Below are 13,894 nucleotides of genomic sequence, written 5' to 3'. Positions count from 1 at the left end.
TTTTAAAAAGAATTATAGCTGGTCAAATTATTCAAAAAAAGCAGTGATTTTTTTTTCATTCATACCTTCTAGGAATGAACGTACCTTCTAGGTAATGTAACTTCTAGGTTATAAGTTGAGTTCCATGCAAGTCAATAAAGGGGGTGTCTTTTCTTAATTAAACTTTTTCTTTCGAGATCAATTTGGATTCACATGCAATTGTAAGAACTACTACAGAGAAATCCCCTATACCTTATACCAGTTTTCCCCAATGATAGCATCTCTCAAAACCTAAGTGTAATATCACAACCAGGTTATTGACACTGACGTGGCCAAGTTTGAGAGCATTTCCATCAGCCCAGGATTCTGCACGTTGCCCTTTTACAGTCATACCCACTTCTCCCCTACCTCCCCCCACCGCCCCAACTGCTCATCTGGGCAGCTACTCATCTGTTCTCTGTTTCTGTAGTTTTCACATGTCAACAGTGTCATATACATGGAGTCCTGCAGTATATAACCTTTGGAGATTGGCTTTTTTCATTCAACATAATTCTCTGGAGGTTCATCCCGGTTGTTGTGTGTGTCAATAGTGCTTTCATTTTTATTGCTGAGCAGTAGTCCACGGCACAGACGTACCACCTGTTGAAGAACATCTGGGGAATTTCTAGTTTTTAGCTACAGGATAGAAAACCGGGGCCAGGGAAGTGAACCAACTTGTACCAGGGTACACAGGCCAAATATGCGAGAGCTGGCATGTGGTGTGAGCCCTGGTCCATTTGCATGAGCCACATAAGGCTACTGGTGGGAAACACCAGGCAGGCTCAGCAGGAAGCATGGAGACTCAAGAGTGAGTGATAATCTGATGTCTTGAAAGTCGTGTGTAAAGAAGATGAGTCTCAATTGGAGGGAGGCAGCTCAGAAGAGACATTTGTGCTCAGCTCTGACGGGGGATCCGGGGAGGCTCTGAGCCGCCTTCTGAAGGGAACAAACATCTACTGCTGACTGAAAACAGAGATGACGAGGAGGGACATATTAGCTGATTTGGGTTGTTATAGTAACATCCAGATAAAATATATATTCACAGGCCAGAGGGGAAATGGAACTGAACGCAGATGGGTGGGTAGAATGGGGGAAACGACTGGAAGAATATCTCCATAGACACAGTGCTTACTCATTACTGAAGCCATGAGCAAGGGGCTCTCCAAGGAGTATGGAGACAGAGATGCTGGGGGAAACCCCAATTAGGTGGTGGGAGAGATGGCAAAGAGAGAGGAGCCTCCGAAAGGCAGGGGCAGGGAGTGGAGCGTGGGAACCAGAGGAGTGAATGAAGGCCAAGGCCAAAGAGACTTAGCACTGATGAGGCAACAGGGTTGAGGAGAAAGGAGGAAATACACATTTCCTGCCAAATGAGTATTTTTTATCTATGCTGCATAACAAATTAACCCAAATCTTAGTGGCTTAAATAACAACATCTATTATCACACAGTTTCTGTGTGTCAGGAATCTGTGGGTGGCTTGGTGGGGTCCTCAGGCTCGGGGTGTCTGACTGCAGTCATCCCAAGGTTTGACGGCGTTCGGTCCATTTCCAAGCTTACTCACATGGTCGCTGACTTGATTCAGTTTCTAACGTGTTGTTGGTCTGAGGGCTTCAATTCAATGCTGGCTGTTGGCTAGAGGCTGCCCCCAGTTCTTTGCCTTGTGGGCCTCCCACCGGGCAGCTAACATGATGGCAGCTGGCTTCGCTAGAGCGAACAGGAGAGAGCGAGAGTGTGCGGGTAAGATGGAGGACACAGACTTTTATTTTACTTAAAAATTTATTATTATTATTATTTTTGGGCTACACCACGTGGCACGTGGGATCTTAGTTACCCGACCAGGGATTCAACCCGTGCCCCCTGCAGTGGAAGCGTGGAGTCTTTTTTTTTTTTTTTCAAAATTGTTCTTTTTTTTTTTTTTTTGCCTGGGGGTGGGGTGAGAGGAAAGGAGGGGGCTAGCAAATTTAGCACTCCTCTCTCGCCCGCCATTTGTGGCCTGAGAACTCTTTTTTTTTTTTTAGACGTTGGAGGTAGGAGTTTATTAATTAATTAATTTATTTTTGCTGTGTTGGGTCTTCGTTTCTGTGCGAGGGCTTTCTCTAGTTGCGGCGAGCAGGGGCCGCTCTTCATCGCGGTGCGCGGGCCTCTCACTATCACAGCCTCTCTAGTTGCGGAGCACAGGCTCCAGACGCGCAGGCTTAGTGGTTGTGGCTCACGGGCCTAGTTGCTCCGCGACATGTGGGATCTTCCCAGACCAGAGGTCGAACCCGTGTCCCCTGCATTGGCAGGCAGATTCTCAACCACTGCGCCACCAGGGAAGCCGCCGACACAGACTTTTATAACCGAGTCTTAGACGCTTTCGCCCTATTCTGTTCATCAACAGCAAGTCACTAGGACCAGCCCACACTCAAGAGGAGAGGATTATATAAGGGTCTGCATACCAGGAAGCCAGTTGAGCTGCAGTGTACTACAGGGAGCAAAGACAACCGGAGCCTCCCCCAAGGTGCCCCTGACAAGACAGTATTAGGAGAGTGTGAGGGGCAGACGACAGAATGGAGCGAGGCAGGTGGTGATACCCAAATCCCAGCTGCCCCCAGCACTTCAGGGAGACATGGACAGACTCAGGAGCCCCACCCCTCTTGCTGCAGATGGAGCGCCCACCAGCTCCCAGAAGGTCCGAGCTGGGTTGTTTGCATGGGTCTGCTTCCTCATCCCACCCCGCGCCCCGCCCAGAGCAGAGCCACACAAGCAGGCACCTGGCTCACCATCTCCATCCCACCAACTGTCACTCACCATCGAGGCACAGCAGCATCTTCGGGGCATGGGGGGACAGGACCCAACTCCATAGCTCTTTCCACTCCCCAGGACTGACTCCCTTTCCGACTTGAATTCCTTTTCTAGCCCAACACAGGATCAGGGCCAGGGATGTTAGAAATGACCCCCAAGGATCTGGTAGGTGGCTGGGAGAGCAGAACCCCTTGCACTCTAAAAAAGCAGCTAACAGTACTTTTATCAGTTGTCTCACCCCTTCTCTCTATTCCTTGTCACCTAAGGGGACAGAAGAATGAGGAAAATACCCTCAATAGGACATAATCTTTGAGATGGGCTTTCAGATCAAGCTCTCATTAGATCCTAATTACAATCCCAGAGGCACTCAGGCCAGTGACTGTTACGCCAGTTTTAAGGAGGAAGCCACTGAGGCCCAGAGAGGCATCTCAGTGGCCAAGCAGGACCAGACCTGAACGCCCAGCCCCACTCTGTACCCATATGGAGTTTCTCGGGGTGGGGCAGGGCTCCTCCGAGCACATGAGGATGGCCGCAACAGCGGACCCAAGCTCCGCACCCGCTGAGTATGGGCCTTCGGGCCCACAGCTCTGTCCCTGCCGCTCTAACCCTCCCCCTCCTCTTACAGTACCCTCCCCCCAGGTTCCCGGCATCCAAAGAGTATTTAGAAAACCCACCTGCCCCCGACGTCTTGAAATCTCTTTACTGGAGACCAAGCCTTTTATTCTACAATTAATGAATTCCCAGGAGCTGAACATGACTCATAGCCCTCGGGATATTGGGGTACATGAACAGGGCAGGAGAGCAGTGGAGGGGGAAAAAGAGGCTGGGGGTGGGGGAGAACCTGGGCCATGGGAGCCAATTTTTGTGACCAGCACTGGGGTTTGCATGTCTCTGGGGACAAGGGAACTAACAGGTAATCGGAACAATGAGGGGAAATAGAGGCCGTTAGGTGTCAGGCTGCACGAGAGAGGGAAAGGATATTTCTCAGGGGCGCCAACAGTGTCTGCCCCAGTTTACCCTCAGCACAGGCTACTTGACTGTGACCTCAGACCTCCTTTCAAATTAGGAACAAGGAGCATGAAATGAATAACGGTGATTTTAGTTCTGTGCCCTGAGCAGGTGAGGGAGAGCAGGGCTGACGGCCACCCAGTCAGGCCCATTCAGGGCGGGGCCAGCTGAAGACACGTTGGCGGCCCGGCCTTGAGATCTAAGTGCAAGGCCGCAGCCTGGGCTCCTGCCGGGACGTCTAGGCCACCAGCTGGAGGGCAGCCCCTGCGTCCCCACCCTGCTGACTGGCGACCAGGGAGAGGGCGCCACCCGCTCTCCGGGTGCACGCAGATTGGGTCCAAAAGAGATACTATTGAAGCATTTGCAAGCACTATTGTTTCACTTTTCTGAGCCGCTTTCCCTCATCACACCCATTCTTCAGGTCAAGCAGGGATAATTTACAACAGGAAGTAGCGGAAAGTTGTGGGAAAAGTCACTTGACTGGACAGGTTAACAGCTGTCGACAGCGCCTCAGCGGCTCCGCCTACAGTGACCCCACAGTAGCCCCCTAAACGGCCTGAGTGGTGCCGGGCGGAGGCCGCAAGTCTGCGGACCACGAAGCCCCGGGCCAGCTCAGCGCGCTCGGGCTGCCAGAGAAGCCTCTCGCTAGGCGCCGCGTTTGTCCGCCTAGACCTCCAGGTGGCGCTGGGCTGGGGCGGAGCCTGCTGTCTGTCACCCATGTGGAGGGGGCGGGGCCTTGGAGGTGCTGACTTCTGATTGGTTGGACTTGGTCTTGCTTTCTTTCCGTGTCCAGAGGCAGGTCTCAGGGACAGCACCCAGAGCACCCAGTCAAAGCGCCTGAGCTACGCGGGAGGAAGTGTGTGCGTGCGTGCGTGTGTGTGTGTGTGTGTGTGTGTGTAATTTGTTTTTACAGTTAACTGAGGGTGTGTGAATGGGTGTCATGTTATTTTTTCTTTACAATTAACTGAGTTTCTATTTCTCATACCTTTATAAGACACCTCATAAATTTACACAGCAGGAAAAATTCTTGGTTGGACCTACTTATCATAAATATATCGTTATAAGGAAGCTAAGGTTTAGGGTCTGCCACTCAGCCAAAACCACTTCTTTTTTCATGTTTCCTTAGTCTTTGACGTTGTATGTGTATTACCAACATAATTGTACTTGTGGGTGTACTATATTCGCACATCTGACAACTGTTTGCTAAGCGTCCACTTTCTGCCAGGCGTTGAGCAGGGTTTTGCAGTCACTGATGAACAAAACAGACCTGGGCCCTGCCCTCAAGTAGCTCACAGACACAAATCAGCAATTACACACACATGTCAAATTTTAGAACTCCCTTGTGGCAATAAATGAGAAGTGGCTGGTGCTCGGGAGAGGAGCGGGAGTTTTGAGGAAGTATAGCACTGAGTGCAGTGGCTGCAGGGCCACTCTGCCAAAGAGCACAGACTGAAGTTAAATTGATCTCATTTCAGAAGACTCCCTTGTGAAGGTGGGGAAGTCAGAGAGGAGTAGAAGGAGTTTGGAGGTGGTTTGGGGGATACCTTGGGGCAGCCAAGATGGGCTCCCTGGCCTCCTGTATAGTCAGGGTGGAGGAAAGTTCTGGAAAGTGTGTAACTTCCAGAATATTCTTTTTTTTTTTTTTTTTTGCTGCAGATAGAAAGTCATCCTCTGGGACTGGCTATGATGGGGGGACTGTAAACTTTGTCACAGGAGAAGGTGGTCAAAGAAGGACCGGCAAAACAAATACACAAACAAAAAACCACTGGGGTGTGCAACAAAGGCCTGGAGTCCAGGACCCAGGGGTGGAATGCAGAGAGAAGAAGGAGGGAAAACGAGGCAGGAAGGTAAGTCTGAGGCTGGACTAGTTGCTGGGAGAGTCTGGCCCAGGTGGCTGGCAATGGTGGGACATGATCCAGAGAGTCATAAACAGCGAGGACAAGAGAGTCTGTTCTCAACTGGAGACCTACCGGGGGAATTTCCTGCCAAATGTCAGTGTGTGTTTTCTCTTTGTTCACCTAAAAAGTAGGGGCAGGGACCTACACCCTGAAGAGCTCATGCATGACCTCTCCCCATGACTCACTCTCTCAACTTTCACCATGCTTCTCCCCCCTGAGCATTTACCACCCACCCTCACACAACTGTTGTCTGTCTCCTGCACTAAAATGTAAACTTCCTGAGCGTGGGCACCCTGTCTCCTTCTTTACTATATCACCAGGGCCTGGAATATGTGTGGCCCATAGTAGTTGCTCAACAAATATTTGGTAAGTGAATGAATGAAGCAGATTCTTCTTGGTCTGTAAAGAACCCTCCCTTAGTCTCAATGTAGCGGTGCAGAGCCCGGCATCGCCGGTGAAGGCTAAGTTCTTCAGAGAGGGCTCTCTTTCATCCAGGGCGAACCAGCCTTTTTGCCCCGGGAGAAAAGGCTGGGCTAAACCTTGGTGTTTCAGAGTCTTGAAAAAACTGCCTCACCTGCTGAGGGGCAGTTAGCTCCCGGGGAGGGGTGTACTTGATGGTGGGGGTGAGGTCTGTAAGGTGGCCCTCCCCAGCCTGTCTTGGTCCTTACCTGGCACTCCTGAGTCAGCTCCCACCCCCAGAAGTTTTTTTTCTGTGATGTAGGCTGCCACAGGGTTTAGAGGTTTGGCTTGGCGCTCCGGACCCATCCTCTGACCTCTGAAGGTGGCGTTTCACGTGTCTGTGCAGGGGAGATAAATCAGTGCCCCAGGCCTGAGCAGCTCTCGCCAGCCACTCCCTGGGGTGACTCTGAGCCACCTGGCATTGGGTGTGGGGCTTAGGTCCTGGCAGCACCAGGTTCCTACATCTCCATCACCGCAGCCTCTCACCTGTGAGTCCAGGAGGGCCTGGCCTAGGGGGTTCAGGAGCCCCTCCCAGAGGCCGAGGGGCCTGAAAGGGCAGCACCTGCGGTGTCAGAGGAAGGAAGGAGAGGAACAGCTGTTGACCGTTTGCTACATGCCGAGCACCGTTCCAGGTGTCTCACGTGTTTCAATATAATCTTTATAAACAACATGCAAGTTAGAATTATCTTCTCATTTTGTAGATGCAGAGAAAAAGGCGTGACCTGTCTGAGGTCACACTCTAGAAAGGAGCAGCAAAGTACAAATAATTTTAGGTTTTGCTTCAAAAATAGCTTTTAGTATGTGTTTTCTAACAACAAAGATGTGAACGGAGCAGACCAGGCATATTCAACACTTTACAAGCATAGGAAACAGTAAGAGAACTCACTGGAACTCCGTCTCAAAGCAGCCTTGGACATTCTGTATGAGAGCCAGTGAAGGAGGGAGTTTATGTAAGAAGAGACAGTATGTTGTTTCTGTTAATTTTGGGGTGTCATTTTATTTACCTCTGGTTGAACTCTTCTTCCTTCTCCGATTCCTGAGCCCTTTCCTGTGCTCTGTGTTTGGTAGTTCACGAGCATCACTTTGCATTGTTGCCTTTTTTCCCATACACACCCTCAGAGTCAGAGAGAGGCTCCCTGTGGGCTGCTGCTTGGGAATGGTGGGGGGCTGGGGTGGGAGTTCTCTGGCTGGGGCTTCGGAGGATGCAGGGACACCCCTTCGAGCAAGATAGAGCCCGACAGTTCCGTGCCCTCGGCGGCCCCCAGAGCAGCGCCCCAGGACACACAGGCCTGGCGATGAGAGGAGGGTGTCTGAGAGCCTTCAGCGGGTCTTTAGCAGGCCTGTTGCCACGGGGGAATCGTGGGATCAGTACAGCCAGATAGTCTAGCTTTTCCACAGAAGCTGTAAATCTGGATTTTCTACGAAATCTTCTGATATTTCACCATTTGCAACCCACTAAATTGTTTTAAAAATACCTTCTGGGCCAAAGAAAATGTCTTTAAGCCACCCTCTGTTATACCCTCCAATTTGGTCCCCAAACAGCAAGCAGAGCGTCTGCCTCTTTAGTCCAGATGATAAGGCCTCAGCCACTGGCGTTGTGCTCCTCAGAGCGCTCCTTCCCCAGAGGGCCAAGCGGGCAGGTGAGATCGGGGCAGGCGCAAGTGGCAGTGGCAGTGTGGGTCACCCGCTAACCCCCGCCCCAAGAGGTGTCAGCCCCTCAGCTGTGGGGCTGAGGAAGGAGCGTCCCCCTTCCCAGCCTCTGATGCCCATGTCCACGGGGGCCAGAGACCCCTCCTGGCCCAGCGTCTATAGTGGGCAAGGATGAGGGGGGCAGGCGACCGCAGGCCAAGTGGGTGCTTTCTCATCAGCCCGGCCCGATCCTGGGCCCAAGCAGGGGAAGAGGCAGGAACCCTCCAGGCCTGAGTCCAGTCCTGAGCACCCTAAGGCCAGGACACCGGTTTGTGCTGCCATTTCTTTGACTCCCCCACCACGGCGGGGGAAACTGAAAGAGATCCCCCTCCCCTCCCCGGAAGCCCTGTGTGCCCTCTGCAGCTCCCTTTGCCCTAGTAATTTTTAGGGTAAATCGGCAAACAGATGTATTTATTTGCTTTGCGTGTGTTGTAGGTTGAGTTGGTTTTGTTTTGACACGTTGGTTCAAAAATAAGATTGACCCTTTGGAAAATCAACTTGCTAAAGCCATTTACTCCGCTTCAGCTTGAGGGGTTTAATTGAAAACAGGCGAAGCACACTGATACCCAACAGGCCTCCAGCCTGAAAGAGACCTCAGAGGAGGCGCGCTGGCTCGGAGCAGGGTATGCGCGACTTCAAAAGCAGGGGCCAGTGAAGGAAAGTTGTATCCCAGGAGGAAGGTTTTGCTTCAAAAATAGTGTTTAGTATGTGTTTTTTAAAAACAAAGACGCTAACGGGGCAGACCAGGCACACTGAAGATCTTACAAGCGTAGGAAACAGTAAAAGAACTCACTGGAACTCCATCGAAAAGCAGCCTTGGACAGGCTGTGTGTGAGCCAGTGAAGGAATGAGTTCGTGTAATAGGAGACAGGTATGTTGCTTCTGTTATTTCATATTTGGGTATCATTTTATTTACCTATGGTGAAACTCTTCCTCCTTCTCTGATTCCCTTAGCACTTTTCTGTACCCTGTGTTTGGTAATTAACAAGCATCACTTTGCCTTTTCTCCATATACACCCTCCTACTTTGGGCTGTAGCGTCTTGAGGGCAGAGACAACACTTTGCACACATGACTAAGTGTGGAGGCAAATTAGGAACTCTATTTTAATGCAACAAGTACCTATTTATCCCTCTAATCTTGCAAGATTCTTAAAAGCAGCAGAGAGGAGGGGATCCCCGCTGTAATCACCGGAGGCCATGGCTCCAGGCAGACCTTCCTCTCCGAAGGTCGATATCGTGTGTGGAGGGGGCCCTCTGTCTCACGGGTGGAAGAGCCTGGTGAGCAGACAGAAGCATCCTTGGCAGTTAATGAGCATATGCTCTGGGACACGGCTTAGGCAGGGAGGGCGGGGTGAGTGCTCAAGGGTTCACCTCCGACCAGGTTGTAAAGCGAGGTGTGGAGTGATTGGTCTGTTCTCATGGAGGAGTGTCCTTAAACACCCTGTCCTAACGTTCAGGATGATCCTAAACAGCGGGGCCAGTTCCCTGGGTGCATATTAACACAAGGGAGCCTGGAAGGACCAGCATATCCCGCAAGAGCTCCTCCATCACCTTCCTGTGTGGCCCCGGACCATTCGGTTTCCTTGGCGTCGTCAAGATGGCTTGTTCACACTCTAAAGCTCTCCAACTTGCCCTAACCTTTGAGTAGCAGTGGCAACGTCACAGTGTCTCTGTGGGGCTAACGATTACGTTCTTGTTGATGTCCCTCCCCATAGCGGGGATGGGGGGCCGGGCGGTTCTGCCACTGGGGCTCTTGCTCCCTTAGTGGGAGGCCTGGTCAGAGCTGACTGTGACAGGTGGATAGGGGGCCTTCCAATCCTGTCCTGCAAAGTCAGGGTGAAAATGGAGGTGCCCCGGACATTACTCGCCGACTGCAGGGTGGGCCTAGTGAAAGGCCACCCGGCTGAACCCAAGGCTGAGACTCCGCCTCTTCCTTCCCTGCGTGCATGAGATGACACGTGGAAGGCGCAGCGCCAGGCGCAGAACTCGCTCAGTCAATGTCTGCTGGCCCTGGAGGCAGAACATGGGGCTTAGGAGGTGCCTCTGGAGACGGCTTGCGTGGATTCCAGTCCCTGCCACTTGCCACCTCTGTGTCCCTGGCAAAATGCTTCTCTTGTTCCAGCTGTCTCATCTGTGGACAGGGGGTGATGGTGCCAGCCGTACCTTTTAGGGAAAGTCGTCAATGTGCCCAGAACGGCATGGGTGCGAGACACACAGGCGCTGGCTCATGCCATTGTCCCTTCCTTCTCTTCCTGCTGGATTTGGTCTCATAGAGCCTGTAGTTAGGGGAAAACTAACGAAACCGTCTGGGGCAGGTAGAGGTTCCGTTTGCATTGACTAGGGAGCACAGGAGAAGGGTATGCCCAGAGGTGGAGGTGGCACTAGGAATTAGAGCCACTCTCTTGGTTAAGAATCTTTGCCTTAAATATCAGCAAATCTGGGCAATGATTTCTCCACTGTGGTTTTCAAAGCAGGCACATCAGGCTCTAGTTAAGGCAACTGACTCAACACTCCCCTTCCCTTGTCTGAGCCATCTCCCTGCTCCTCCTTTCCCAAACTTGGGATATTCTTCCTCTTCCTTGAAACTTTGCTGAAATTCTGCCATTTCAGCAGTCTGACATGGTGGGAAGTGGAGTCGCATCACAGTCAAGCAGATGGATGGGCTCGTCACTTCCCGGCTGTGTGATCTGGGGCAAGTTACTTGACCTCTCAGAGTCTTCGTCCTCTGAATTGATGAACTTACATCACAGCTTGGTTGGGCGATGACACTAAAGATCACATATGCGAACACACCTGGCACACAGCAGGTACTTAATATATGCTCGTTCCCTTCCTTTTAGAGCGAAGCCCTCTTGAAGAAGCCCACCTGGTTCTCATCACCCAGCAGCATCAGTAAGCTAGACGTTCATTCATCTAACACAACGGCTACAGCTGATTATGTGTAATTATCTTGTTTTCTCTGTTCTAGTATTTTCCTTCACTAACTCCCTCCTAGATGTCTTTTTTTTTTTTTTTTTTTTTTTTGCGGTACGCAGGCCTCTCACTGTTGTGGCCTCTCCCGTTGCGGAGCGCAGGCTCCGGACGCGCAGGCTCAGCGGCCATGGCTCACAGGCCCAGCCGCTCCGCGGCATGTGGGATCTTCCCGGACTGGGGCACGAACCCGTGTCCCCTGCATCGGCTGGCGGACTCTCAACCACTGCGCCACGAGGGAAGCCCCCTCCTAGATGTCTTTAAGTCACTCCGTTGGCTGGTTTCTCAAGGCAGAGTTGCCTTTCCTTGGTTCCTCTTCACAGGGCCTGGACAGTGCTCTCCAGACAGGGGCCCCTCCAGGTCTCTGCTGGAGTTCCTGTCTCAGGTGTTCCTGGGTGGACCAAGCCAAAAGACCTTTGTGAGGGTAGCTCTGTGTCTACAACACATCTAGATGGTGACCTTGTCCAGGGAGCTGCCTCCCAGGAAAGCATATGCAGGGGAAGAAAGACCCAATCTCCATCATAAAACGGGGGCAGGAAAAGACCAGTTAGGAGCTGGGGGAGGTGGGCCACGGGCAGGTCAGGGTCAGCCTCGGTAAACAGAAATGTTAAACATGGGCCTCTCCCAGCTCCACCCTGGCATTAAACCCCACGGTTTGCAAAGTTTGGCTCCAGAGGCCTCCCAGTGACCCCAGTCTAACTCCCCTCCACTCTCCAGTGATGGCTGAAGGCGGGAAGATAAGCGACTCCTTGAACCAGACAAGCCCCAGGGAAATTCCATCAGCCCCCTCGGAGGCTCCATAAATGGGCTGGGGTCAGGGTGGGATGTGGGGTGGAGGGAGGGGTGGGGAGATAAGGCCTCTGCCTTGGGGTGGGGGTGGGAGGCCAAGGCCTGCGCCCGGGGCAGGGGCGGTGCTAGGGGTAGAGGTCCCAGGGAGGCACAGGCAGCCCTGTCCCCAGCCTGAGTTCATCGGAATGGGGTGGAAAGCCAGTGGGGATAGTTAGGGTAAAATGTGGGGCTAGCGAGCCAGGGAAAAGGAACGAGATGCTCTTCGCCTAGGGCTCCGGGGCAGGCAAATCCACCCTACCCTGCCTCTTCCCAGCCTCTCTTTCACCGGCCTCTCCTCACTTCCTCCATCCTGGTTTTTCCTGTCTCAGCCTGCAGTCCAGTCCCCTGTATCTCACTGTGAAACGTTCCCCCTCACCTTGGGCTCTGCCGCTCTTCCATCCTTTTCTTCCTCTTGCGCTCTCCTTCCTTGGTCCTTCAGCCCTCACATCACCCTGCTGCTCCCGTATTTCCCATCCTCTGTTCCCCTCCTCTGATGGCTGGGCTCTGGTCCCCCAGGATAGGCTGGCCACAAGGGTGACCCCAGAATGGTGGCCAAGGCAATGAGGAAAATAGGACAAATACTGACCCGCAGTCAAGGGAACAGGGGGACCTACAGAGGATCCCAAACCTGGAGTCCTCCCATCCCAAGACGCTGGCCCAGAGGGGCACTCAGGCTGGCTGGCTGGCCCCCACCAAGTCTCCCTCCCAAGCAACATCTGTACCCAGCTGTTGCCCCTTCCCAGAGCTGCTCTTCCAGCAGCCCTGGGGCATGTTCTTTCTTCTAAAAGACCAACCCCATCAGGGGAGCCCCAAAGAGGGCAGAGTTCCTCAGGTAGTTGATGAGGTGAACCAGAGCCACATGGCCTGTCGCCCCCCAGTGGCCATCAGGCTTTGTAGAGGCAGGAGGAGCTGCAAGGCCTGCTTTCTGAGGGAGCCTGGAGGGGCCTGGCCACAAGGCCTGGGATTCTGAGGAGATGTGGGGAGAATTTCTAGAGGCTTTTAAATTCAGGACCCAGACTGAATTCTTCCTCAGTGAGGGGCTGAGTGCCTGGTGGGCAAGGATACCATCTCTGTGGGGAGGGAAGGAGACCAAGTGACTGAGGCCTTGGACCAGGCGTGGTGGTGAAGGCGTGACCTGTAAGCTGGGACCCGAATGAAAAGCCCAGCGTGTGCAGCTGATCCTGAGGCCTGCTGTGTAGACGCTCTCCCGGCCCCAAGTCAGGTGCCGAGTCTAAGGCTTTGCTCTCCTCAGGGAAAACCGCAGTACCTGACACCTAAACCTCACAAGCCAGAGGGCCCCCCAGGTGCGAGTGTGTGTGCGCGTGTGTGTACACTCCCGTGCGCATGTGCTGAGGACTCACTGCGCCCCTCACCCAAGTTGGGTGAAGTGTGTCTGAGGACACTTGCTGGGGCTGCAGAGGATTCAGGCTATAACTGATTATGAACGATAACTCCTTATTCAATGGTAGTGTGCCTGGGCCCCAGGAGCTGTGAGGTTATTAGTCATGACCTTTAAATTCATGGGGACACCCTTTTCCCCGTCTCCACTCCATTCACAGGCCCAAAGATCAACATTTCTAAGTGACCATTTCCCTTCCTCCCTGCGGTGGCCTCAGCTGGACCCACTGTCCTGAGGCTGATGGGCTTCAGAGGGCAGTGCAGTCCCTCCAAGCCCACCCCCCACCCCCTAGTTATGCCCTCAGACAGGGCTTCAACCTTACACGTTAAGGTCCTGCATTCAGTGAGGCCTGGTGGCCGGCACACAGTGCATATCAAGTATCTTCTTGAATAATAGTCCCATGCTAGGCTACATGTCCCTTCCTAACCTCTACCTCTAGCAGTGCTAGGCTCCACTTACCTCAGAAAACCAAGCGTGGCTATCTGGTGTCTGCCTCTTCAAAGGACCCCCTCCCCAGCAAGTCCCAGCTCTCCTCGTGGCCTCCCTTAAGGATTCTACGTGTTCTAAATGAAAGCAGTCACACCCACCCAAACCTTCACAGAGCTGGGAAACTAATAGTGCTTTCTGGAATTGGTAAACCCATTTGATGTCATGCCTGGCCCTACCCCAGCTGTCCCCCCCCCGTGGGGTGGGAGGCAGGAGGCAGATGGCGTCAGCACACGCCACCTGTTTGCAGACACACCCGGTGGGAGAGTCACCAAGCCCAGCGCTTAGAGCCCTGGTTTTCCAGGCGGGGTTAAGTGTGCAGAGAAGGTGTCAGGATCGTTGGCATCTGTTTGTAA

Source organism: Stenella coeruleoalba (assembly GCF_951394435.1).
Source record: "Stenella coeruleoalba genome assembly, chromosome: 13".
Taxonomy (NCBI): Eukaryota; Metazoa; Chordata; class Mammalia; order Artiodactyla; family Delphinidae; genus Stenella; species Stenella coeruleoalba.
The sequence above is the reverse complement of the archived record's forward strand: the minus strand, read 5'-3'. Positions refer to the sequence as shown.